Here is a 12,779-nt window from a genome sequence, read left to right as displayed (position 1 = left end):
CAGTTAGATGTAGTCCTGCTTGTTTATTTTTGCTTTTTCTTTTGGTGTCAGATTCAAAATAGCATTGTCAAGACTTATGTCATGGCTTACCACCTATGTTTCCTTCTAGCTTTACAGTTTCAAGTTTTACATTTAAGTCTTTAATCTTTTTTGAGTTAATTTTTTTATTAACACCTTTAAAAGTTGAAGTATAGTTAATTTACAATTTGGTGTTAGATTCAGATGTAGAGCAAAGTGCTTCAGTTTTATATATATGTGTGTATATATATATATATAATTTATAAATATATATATTCTTTTTCAAATTCTTTTCCATTATAGATTACTAAAAGACACTGAATATAGTTCCCCATGCTATACAGTAGGTCCTTTTTGTTTATCTATTTTATATATGGTAGTGTGTATATGTTATTTTTAAAAGCCAGGTAAACTACGATAACTTGTCAGTTGGAATATGCAGCACAATTTCATTGAGATCATATAGAAATATCTTATATGATAAAACTTGTATGGCCTTGAATTAAGGTCTTAGCAACAGCAAAATTTCAGGTATTAGCCCTTGTATTTGTTATAATAATTCAGTACTAATGTACCTTTGTACCAGAAGGGCCTATTTTCATGTAAATTTTTTCATATATAATATGGTTGTTTATTTAGATTTGTACTCTAAGCATTCATTCTAAAGCCTCTTTTATATTATAACAAATTACCAAATCTATATTTGTAAAGTTAAAATATCCGTTTAAGTGATGCTGATAATCTTTGCTAGGTACTTTGAGGTTGCTTTTTGTAGCCAAATTTCCAGACAGTAAGCTTGGTATGAAATGTTATTTAAAAGTTAAGTAAATCTAACAATGGAGTATGTGAAAAAATATATTAGCTTTGTATGAGCCAGTATGTTTTTATATACACATTGATGGTTAAAATTTAAAACTTTAGTGAATAAATATAGTGCATGTTGCTGCCTGTCAATGTTAAAGCGATTTGTCATGACTAATATTTATGAAATTTTCATATGACTCATAATGCTTACAAATAAAGAAACTGTGTCCAAGAGAGGCAAACTGCTTTTATCATATTAAATGCTCAAGTTCTAAATTTTTCCAAAAGATCATAGATCATCATTTAAACAGATGGTAGTCTGATCATCGGAAAAGCATTCAACCATGCTGTCATTTAATGAGCTTGACAATCTTGAAATTAGAGAAGCTATCAATGACTGTCATGTGTGGCAGTGGGGGACAATCATGGTCTATATAATTTAGGAATATCTTCAGTACTCTTTGTCTAGATGTCGTGCAGATTATAATTTTGAAAATCAGTCAATACATTATTAGGGAAATATTCTTAGTCTACACAGAGATTTATGCAACTGATTATTATTTTAGCGTGGTTCAGTTATTTCACATAAACATACTATAATAACCAATATTTCAGTTTTTCAGTATTTCACATTTTTAGGTATTGTCTCTATTTTGTTTTACATTTTGTTCTTTCCAAGCTAAGAGTAACTTACTTATCTATACATATTGATAGGTCAACCACATAAATCTTTTGGAGGGAAGCCAGAAAGGACATATGAATTAAGGTATTTATAACTCAGTTTATTCATATCTAGTTCAAGCATCAGTTTTTGTCCTAATTGTCTGTCATTTCACACTACATATATAAGTATTTTACTAGAGTAAGAATGTTAAATTCCTGAGTAGACCACTTAAAGTTTATATTCCATTTTATTTTCCCTCCACTTTTGCTAACATTTTTTAAATGGAATTAGATGGATGTATTTCACTATACCACATCAGAACCAAATGAGGCCGAGGGGAGGCTGTTATATGCATCTGAGTTCCCTTAACTTTCATGTCTTTATGAGCAACCAGTAACTGAATACCCCTCAGCACCTTGTGAAATTAACAGACTGCCATTTACATGCAGGTCTAGGATAACATATCAGTGGTATTTTTGCCAAATTATTGAAGTTTCCATTTCCCTAATGAGCAAAACAGGAGTAAAGCACCATTTTAAATAATGTAACAGTCATGTCATATCCCAGGGTTTCACAGAGAGCCACTTTCTCTAAGTAGGAAATGCAGTCTTAACATATATGAAAGACATGAGAAATCACAGATATTGTCACACTTTGAGGATGTGTTGGATGACATTTCATAATACTAAAAATGTTTCAAACTATTTTAAGAAGAAAATAAAACAAAAGAATGCAGGCATGGCATTAAAATAGTGCAGCCATGGCTTTTTTGGCATCTTGCTAGGACCTCCAGAAGAGCCAAAGAGGAAGAAACAAAAAAATAAAAAAATCAGTACTGCAGTGTTTACTAAGTGGGCTTCTGCTTACTGATCAATAAATAGCTAAGTAAAGTTACAAACTGTTCATGGTTATATTGACTTTTTTCATATATATCAAACACTGAGACTTTAACGCATATGTTATTTTGCTCCTTAAACAAGCTGCTTAACATGCCATTATGATCTGGAATCTTGACTAATAATATAGTTCTGCTGCTAAGGTATCACACCAAATATTTTGGGTTTTGTTAGGTGCCTTAATTGAGTTGTTTATTGATGTATTATTTTTAAGATTTACTCTTGTTCATAGAAATCCAAATGATAAGTAGGAGAAAAAATAATTTGAGCTCATGAGGAAAACTTAAAAAAATCTATCATAAAATAATTTTTAAAATTGCTATTTATACCTTACTTAGAAGCATGAATAGAAGGAAATAAACATATTATAAGAAATGATGATGACATGAAATAAAACAAACAAGACTGAAATATACAAAATGAAAAATAATCAAGGGATCAATATTAATCTGAGAGAATCTTTCCTAACAATGTACGCTCTTAGGAACTTTAGTTAATTCTTAAATTTATTTCCTCTTGTAAGGCATCAACTTATTGACTAAAAATGTAAAGATGGCTATAAAGCTTATTTCTTAAGAAACATGAAGAAAAGTTCACCAGCCTTTTTTATACCCCTAAACATTCTTCTTCTGTAAGTTATTGCCTTACACTCACCTTTTTCCTTCTTCCTTCCAAAATTTAAAATTCTTCATTTCTTCTAAAACTTCTCTAAGCTTACCATATATCATTTAAAGTGCTAAAAACAATGTGTGCTTTCTAATAACTATCTCTCCTGTTCTGAGTTTAGCAGTATAATTTTTTCTCCATTATATTGAGATGTATTTCAATTTATTCAAACCCATCTTTTGTTCAGTTTTATTTAAATAGAGCTATGCTCTTGGTTCATAGTCAGCTTATTAGAAAACTATTTTATCTTTTAGAAAATGTATACTAATACCATGATGGAATTAGTTAAGGAGGAAAGATGGTAAGAAATTTGAAAAATATAGCCTCAAAAGAAACTAAAAGTAAGACAGAAAAAAATTACTGCCCTAAGAGTCTCAGAGTTTATTTAAACATAAATGCTCAATCAGGAAATTGCCACATGATTGAACTGCTATTAGTAGAAATAAAAATTAAAGGGAACATAAATTTATTTTATCATTCCAATTTTAAGTGATCATCATTTTATGATGGGTTCCCAGTGGATCCATAAAAAAGCTTATCTGCATTGTATTTCCCGTACACAATGAGCATTGCCATGGAATTCTGCTCTGATCCTATGTCTGTAATTCTAAAATGCAGGATACTCAGGAGCTTTGGCCATTTTTTCCTCCAAATTCAATTAACTATTTTTTTTTTTTTTTGTGGTACGCGGGCCTCTCACTGTTGCAGCCTCTCCTGTTGTGGAGCACAGGCTCCGGACGCGCAGGCTCAGCGGCCATAGCTCACGGGCCCAGCCGCTCCGTGGCATGTGGGATCATCCCGGACCAGGGCACGAACCCGTGTCCCCTGCATCGGCAGGCAGACTCTCAACCACTGCGCCACCAGGGAAGCCCTCAATTAACTCCTTACTTACATGAACCTCTGCCTTATATGATTACTTAGTTCTATGATTTTTAGATCCTAATCGAATTAAGATATCTTGAAAACTCATGGTAAACTTTGAATCTACAAGAGAATGTTAAAAACAATAGTTATATCAAAATAGTAACTATAGACATACTTTGTTTTATTGCACTTTTCTTTATTGCGCTTAACAGATAGTGCATTTTTTACAAATTGAAGTTGTGTGGCAGCCCTGCATCAAGCAAATCTATCAGAATCATTTTTCCAACAATATTTCCTCACCTTCTGCTTCTGAATCACTCTTGGTAATTCTCACAATATCTCAAATTTTTCATTATTATTATATTTTTTATGGTGATCAGTGGTCTTTGATGTTACTATTGTAACTGTTTTGGTGTGCCAAGAACTGCACCCATATAAGACATCAAACTTAATTTATATATGTGTGTTATGACTGTTCCACAGACCAGCCATTCCTTCATCTTTCTCTTTCTCCTTAGGCCTCCCATTCCTGAGTCACAACAATATTGAAATTAGGCCAGTTAATAACCCTACAGTTGTCTCTAAATTTTCAAGTGAAAGGAAGGGTCACACGTCTCTCACTTTAAATCAAAAGCTAGAAATGATTAAGCTTGGCAAGAAAAGCATGTTGAAAGGTGAGATAGGCTGAAAGTCTGGCCTGTTGCACCAAACAGTTAGGCAAGTTTGATCACAAAGGAAAATTTCTTAATGGACATGAAAAGTGCTACTCAAATGAACACACAAATAATAAGAAAATGAAACAATTTTATTGCTGATACAGAGAAAATTTTAGTCACCTGGATGGAACAAACAAGACACAACATTCTCTTAAGCCAAAGCCTAATCTAGAGCAAGGCCCTAACTCTCCTCAATTCCGTGAAAGCTGAGGAAGCTTCAGAAGAAACTTTTGAAACTAGAAGACATTGGTTCTTGAAGTTTAAGGAAAGAAGCCATCTCCATAACAAAATTGCAAGGTGAAGCAACAAGTGCTGATGTAGAAGCCAAAGTAAGTTATCCAGAAGATATAGCTAAGGTAATTAATGAAGATAACGGCACTATAAAACAAATTTTTAGTGTAGTCAAAACAGCCTTCTATTGGAAGAAGATGTAATCTAGGACTTTGATAGCTAAAGAGGAGAAGTCAATGCCTGACTTCAAAGATTTAAAGGACAAGCCGATTTTCTTGTTAGGGACTAATGCAGCTGGTGACTTTAATTTGAACCCAATGCTCATTTGACATTCTGAAAATCCCAGGGCCCTTTAGAAATGTCAAATCCACTCTGTGCTCCATAAATGGAATAACAAACCCTGGATGACAGCACATCTGTTTACAACATGTTTACTGAAAATTTTAAGCCCACTGTTGAGACCTACATTTCAAGGAAGAAAAAGGATTCCTTTCAAAGTATTACTGATCATTGACAATGCACCTATTCCCACAAGAGCTCTGATGGAGATATACAACATGATTCATGTTGCTTTCATGCTTGTTAAAATAACATCCATTTTGAAGCCCATGGATCAAGGAGTCATTTTGACTTTCAAATTTCATTATTTTAAAAAGACATTCTGTATGAGGATAGCTGCCAGAGAGTGATTCCTCTGATGGACCTGGGTAAAGTAAATTGAAAACCTTCTGGAAAGGTTTCAACATTCTAGACACCATTAAGAACTTTCATGATTCATGAGAAAAAGTCAAAATATCAACATTCACAGGAGATTGGAAGAAGTTGACTCCAACTCTCATGGATGACTTCAGTGGAGGAAGTAACTGCTGATGTGGTGGAAATAGCAAAAGAACTAGAGTTAGAAGTGGAGCCTGAAGCTGTGACTGAATTGCTGCAATATCATAATAAAATTTTAATGGATGAGGAGTTACTTTTAACCAGTGAACGAAGAAAGTTGTTTCTTGAAATGGAAACTACTCTTGGTGAAGATTACTGAAATGATAACAAAGGATTTAGAATATTACATAAACTTTATTGATAAAGCAGCAACAAAGTTTGAGAGGATTGAGTTCAATTTTGAAAGTTCTACTGTGGGTAAAAAGCTATCAAAGAGCATTGCATGCTACAGAAAAGTAGTTCATGAAAGGAAGAGCCACCTGATGTATCAAACTGCATTGTACTCTTATTTTAAGAAATTGCCATGGCCACTCAACCTTCAACAACCACCACCCTGATCAGTCTATAGCCATCAACACTGAGGAAAGACCCTCCACCAGCAGAGCAATTATGACTCATTGAAGGCTTATATGATGATTGGCATTTTTTTACCAATAAAGTATTTTTAATTAATATAAGTACATTGTATTTTAGACATAATGCTATTGCATACTTAATAGATGACAGTACAGTGTAAACAAAACTCTTATGTGCACTGGGAAAGCAAAAAAATTGTGACTCACTTTAATGTGATATTCACTTTATTGTAGTGGCCTGGAATCAAACTGGCAATAACTCCAAAGAAGTTATAGTGCAATTTTGAACCCTTTTCTCTCATAATCTCTGACAAAAACAGTTTCTTAAATTTATATAATGCAATAGCTTTACTGACTTGCCACAATTAGTACTTATTAGAAAATCCCAGTTTGTATTTCTGGGAGGAAATTTCTCCACCTATAAAAGCTAGAGAGAGAACTGTTCCAAACATAGCATTTTAGTTAGAGATATCTTCCACTTAGTGTCAGTGATCCATTCTTATTTTTTTTTTAATTTTTACAATGTTGTGTTAGTTTCTTCTGTGCAGCAAAATGAATCAGTTATAACTATACATATATCCCCTCTTTTTTAGATTTCCTTCCCATTTAGGTCACCACAGAGCATTGAGTTGAGTTCCCTGTGCTACACAGTAGGTTCTCATTAGTTATCTATTTTATACATAGTACTCTATGTATGTCAATCCCAATCTCCCAATCCATACCAACCCCTTCCCCTCTTGGTATCCATAAGTTTGTTCTCTACATCTGTGTCTCTGTTTCTGCTTTGCAAATAAGTTCATCTCCACCATTTTCCTAGATTCTATATGTTGTATATAAGCAATATTATACAGTATTTGTTTTTCTCTTTCTGACTTACCTCACTCTATATGACAGTCTCTAGGTTTATCCACATCTCTGCAAATGGCACTATTTCATTCATTTTTATGGCTGAGTAATATTCCATTATATATATGTACCACATCTTCTTTATCCATTCCTCTGTCGATGAATATTTAGGCTGCTTTCATGTCCTGGCTATTGTAAATAGTGCTGCAATGAATATTACAGTGCATGTATCTTTTTGAATTATGATTTTCTCTGGATATATGCCCAGGAGTGGGATTGCTAGATCATATGGTAGCTTTATTTTTAGTTTATTAGGAAAACTCCATATTAACTCCATAGTGGCTGTACCAATTTACATTCCCACCAACAGTGTAGGAGGGTTTCCTTTTCTCCACATCCTCTACAGCATTTATTGTTTGTAGATTTTTTGATGATGGCTATTCTGAGCAATGTGAGGTAATACCTCATTGTAGTTTTGATTTGCATTTCTCTAATAATTAGTGATATTGAGAATATTTTCATTTGTTTGTTGGTCATCTGTATGTCTTCTTTGGAAAAATGTCTATTTAAGTCTTTTGCCCATTGTTTCATTGGGTTGTTTGATTTTTTGACATTGAGGTGCATGAGCTGTTTGTATATTTTGGAGATTAATCCCTTGTTGGTTGCTTTGTTTGCAACTATTTTCTCCTATTCTGAGGGTTGTATTTTCATTTTGTTTATGGTTTCCTTTGCTGTGCAAAAGCTTTTAAGCTTAATTTTATTTTCATTATTCTAGGAGGTGGGTCAAAAAAGATCTTGCTGTGATTTATGTCAAAGTGTTCTGCCCATGTTTTTCTCTAAGAGTTTTATAGTGTCCAGCCTTACATTTAGGTCTTTAATTCATTTTGACTCCAGACTATACTACAAAGCTATGGTATTCAAGACAGTATGGTACTGGCACAAAAACAGAAACATGTATCAATGGAACAGGATACAAAACCCAGAGAAAAACCCATGCACCTATGGTCATGTAAGCTATGACAAGGGAGGCAAGAAAATACAATGGAGAAAAGTGGTGCTTCAATAAGTGGTGCTGGGAAAACTGGACAGCTACATGCAAAAGAATGAAATTAGAACACTCCCTAATACCATATACAAAAATAAACTCAAAATGGATTAAAGACCTAAATGTAAGACAGTGATCCATTCTTAAAAAACAGACATTTGATGCTGCAATGTTAACCAGATGCCTATATCCCATTATTTAAATAGCATGCCATGTGAACCCAAAACCCTTAAAGAAATATTATTTATAAATAATAAAATTGTTAAAATACAAAGAAAAAATTTAAACCATACTTTGTTCTATAAAGTTTGGGTCTTAAAAAGCAGAAGGAATTTTAGTATGGGAACATTGATTAGGAGACCTTTCTACATGCTTTGCCTGTTACGCTGTGAAACATTAAAGGGTAATGACTTCATATATCAGTGTAACCATAGTATAGATATGTAAAAAAAATTATTATTTAGTGTTAAACTCACCAATTTTGCTTTTAAATGGACCACTTTTACCTTCTAAGAGCATTGGCATAAATCATGTCAGTGAAATTCTAAATCTTTATACTTTTCAATTACAGTGATTAAAAAAGGAGACCAAGGAAGGAAAATAATATTTTGATTTCTATGTTCAAAATAGCACAAATTTACATGGAGTAAGGGAATGTTGAGATGAATTGCAAATGGATTGCAATGTTTTTCAAATTGGAAGGTAATTAATTAAAACCATTAACTGACAAAACAGATTTACATATAATCAGTTACCTACAACTTACAGAGTTGCACAATTGCTCAAAGCCAATAAACAAGGCTAGAATACGATAAATCTGGAAGGGTATGCTATAGAGGATGCATAGTTTTCTGGTGAAACAATTTTTTTCTACAATCTCCCCTGTTTTAATCAAAAATAATGTTAAATAAACCTTGAAGTCTCCTTAGATTTGACCTGATTCTTCACATAAATGCAGCAAGAGAGCTAATTTGCTATACGGGCCTTCTAAAGTGGTGTGGGAATTTTTTGGTTTTGTTTGCTGAAAATTTTCATAAAGGATCACAGGTTGGACCTTTAAAAGCCTCTTGAGGCTCAGAAGCAAAACCCAGAACCCACCATTAGTTTTCACCTGTAATACCTATTTATTTGGGTGAATTTCTCCTTCTCAAGATCCAAAATAACCTGTTCCCCAAGATTGCCAGGAACTGACATTTCTTACTCATCTATAAGAGTGGTAACCCTGTAAATCCTGAGCCAATTTTCCCCAAAGGGCTCTGAGGGCATTAGTTTTATAAAGTTAATCTTAGTTCCTTAAAACTATCTGCTTATACCCAACTAAATGAGCATCAATCTTCTAGACAAGGCCTTAGTTGCATATATGTCCAAATATGTCCTTGTAAAAAAAAAAAAAGACAGATTGTCATTGGAACTATCAAAATAGTTATATTGCTATGAAAATAAGAATATTTCATAAAAATTTCCAAATTCTGAAAAGCTCAGATAGGAAAAATAAGATATTGTTTACAAATGCTTTATTTAAGCTTACAAAAGTAGAATATACTAAATTATTATGAGTTATAGACAGTTTAAGAGGAAAGAGAAAGGACTTCCTTATATATCCAGAAAATTAGACATTAGAACAACATCAACAATACTCTAAATAAAAACTAGAATCATCCTTCATCAGTTAATTTAATCCTATACAATTATTTTTCCTTTGGACCTTGAGTTAAAATTCTCATGAAGCCATCTGCTTCATGACTAAAATTATGGAAATCCTAATTCAATTCCACTGTTGAAGTTTGTTTACATGATATCATCTGAAGTCTATACCCAAAGCAATTTCCTTTCAAGAGGGCTCTCTAATAGACTTTGGTTGAAGACAAAGCCTCTTGACATATAGCTGAAGGCAGAGCTTTCAGGGAAACATTAAGGGTTAAAAAACAAGAACAAACTGTCCAGAAAATAGCTGTGGCTAATTTATTACTGAAATTTTCAAAAGTGAAAGACTGAATGAGAGTTCATATGAGAATAATGCCATTGACAAGAAAATTTGGTTGTTTCTATGGCATGCAAAACAAGATAATAAAGTCAATCCCCCAAAAAAGCTTTAGACAAAATAATTATAAGCTTAATCTTATTTTGAAAGAAAAGGTTACATCAATTTATAAAACTAACATTTACATAGAAATATCTTGACATAAAAAACAATAATCTTAACCCGTTGTACCATGCTTATACTGCAGATAGCTTATACTGCAGATACCAAGAATACAGCAGGGATATAAAGTAGAGATTCCATAAGTCTGGTGTAGGTCTTAAATAGCTGCATATTAATAAAACTCCATAGGTAATTATTGGGAATCCCCAGTTGAAAGCTACTAACCTAGAAGATGTAACCTATAAGATACTATATTCAATTTAAAGAAGTAAGGACACAATGATATTAGCATTTTAAAATGTAACTGAAGTTGTGACTGATAAAGTATATCCTAGATGTCTAGCAGCCAAAAGAAGCACCAAGACTCTGATAAACAGAATAGAAACAGATCAGGTACAGCAAGAAAACTGATAAATCTCTAGAAATTTCCCATATTGCATACATTTTCTGAAATAGTTATACAACATTTACCTAAACAATTTTGAGCATCTCTTCTGATTTTACTACTCTTCCTACACAACTTATCAAGAGTAACATATCAAATAAACCTTACTACTTCCAGCACCTCTCTTTACGAGGTGAAAAAACAAATTGTTGTGATTTTCCAGAGCCCCTCTGGAAAATCTCAGAGACAGTTTTAGTATCCTGAAAGTTGTTTAATTTATTTTAGGATTTGATTTTGTAAAAGAATGAAAATCAAAATTGGGCAAGATATTTTAATACTTAAGATAGGAATCAGATCAGAGTTCCTGAGAAGCAATATTATCACTCATTTCAGAGTGACAATAAAACATTTGAAAATTAAAAATAAAAGGTAACATGATAGTAAAGAACCTTATCTCTTTTCCAAGTGAGAAACTTTTATTTTCTTAAATAATCAAGAACATCAGAATGCCAACATAAATCATAGAAGTTTATTCTGGTAAGGCACATAATCTTTATTATCTAGGTATAAAACAGAAAAAATAAGAATTAAAATAATCCTTTATATTACAGGTGATGGCAAAAAAGTAAACAAAATAAATCCTCCCCAAATTGGCCACATTTTGCTAAGAGTTTAAAATATTTCATAGCTTGTCAAATTCAAGTATTATTAATATGAGACAAAATTCAGTTCTAAATGTTTTCCTTCACTATTGTCTTTCCTATTCTGGAGCAAACTGTAACCTTAGTTTAGGACCAATCTTTGAAGCTCCACAGGGTCAGAATTAGTTTCATAATATTACTAAAAATGTCATTATCATGCAATACATTCATCATTGCTATCTTCAAATTCATTGATAAGTAAGCATTTTAAATATTTTGTTTCAATTTACAACACATTAAATATCAATGATTATACTCAACAAAAACTATTTGGAATGCTCAATAAGCCTATAAAGTGTAAAGATATTTAGAGACCAAAAAAAGAAAAGACAAGAAAACAAACAACAATGACAAAAATACTCCTTTAGGAAAAAACTACACTTTCCTTTGAAAAACAGAACTATATACAAAGATGTATTTCTCCAAAACTGTTGTTTCTAAGTAGAGTCTAATTCCACACTGCAGTATAGCAAGTATAACTTTTAACTACGGTCACTTCTATTTTAGAGAAAATTGGAAGATGGATCTCCATGAAAGCTACATACAGCAAGCATTCTTTCAGTCTGGCATAGTTCACAATCGCTGTCACACTTTATACTAAACTTTTCAAAGTGGCAAAAAGTAACACATTCATTAACAGACTCCAATATATAGTCTTTCTAAAGCATATAAAAATTAAAAACAAAAATATATGAAAGCTTAAAATTAAGCTTAACAATGTTCAGGATTCTTACTAGGAAGTGATCTCATTATCTAATTACCTAGTTATCTAATAAATACACATTAATTACTTACTTTAACATTAATACAAATTTTAAATTATCTAAATATTTTTAGTAATTATTAAGTTAACATGTTACAAAACATAATTAGTTTGAGAAGAATTGTCAGAATAATGAATCAATTTGATTAAACACAAATGTACATTTTTTATAACCTTAAACATTAAGTAGAAGTAATGTTAACTTATTTGATCAATAAACCTATGTAAATTTAGGAAGGGCATACCCAAGTGAATAAAAATCTACCCTTATATTCAACATTGATAAATCATAATAGACATAGCAGTTTTTATTAAACAAAATTATTAAACTAGTTTTATTTACCATGATTTTCCTAATTATGTGATCTTGAATACTTAAAACATTCCCAAGTTAGTTTCAAGAATACCTTTTATATCTAACACAGTAAAAGTGTTAGAAGTTCAATTTTCTTATTTTCTGACAATTGAAAAAAAAATCTATTTATACAAATATTTATTTATTTCTATAAGCAATCAGAATAGACATACTTTAAGAGAATTTATAATCTAGAGAAGCAAGAAGAACTACAGTCCTGCAGTGTGTGGAACAAAAACCACATTCATAGAAAGGTAGACAAAATGAAAAACCAGAGGACTATGTAACAGATGAAGGAACAAGATAAAACCCCAGAAAAAGAAACTAAATGAAATGGAGATAGGCAACCTTCCAGAAAAACAATTCAGAATAATGATAGTGAAGATGATC

This window comes from Stenella coeruleoalba (genome assembly GCF_951394435.1).
Source record: "Stenella coeruleoalba genome assembly, chromosome: 17".
NCBI classification, from domain to species: Eukaryota; Metazoa; Chordata; class Mammalia; order Artiodactyla; family Delphinidae; genus Stenella; species Stenella coeruleoalba.
The sequence above is the reverse complement of the archived record's forward strand: the minus strand, read 5'-3'. Positions refer to the sequence as shown.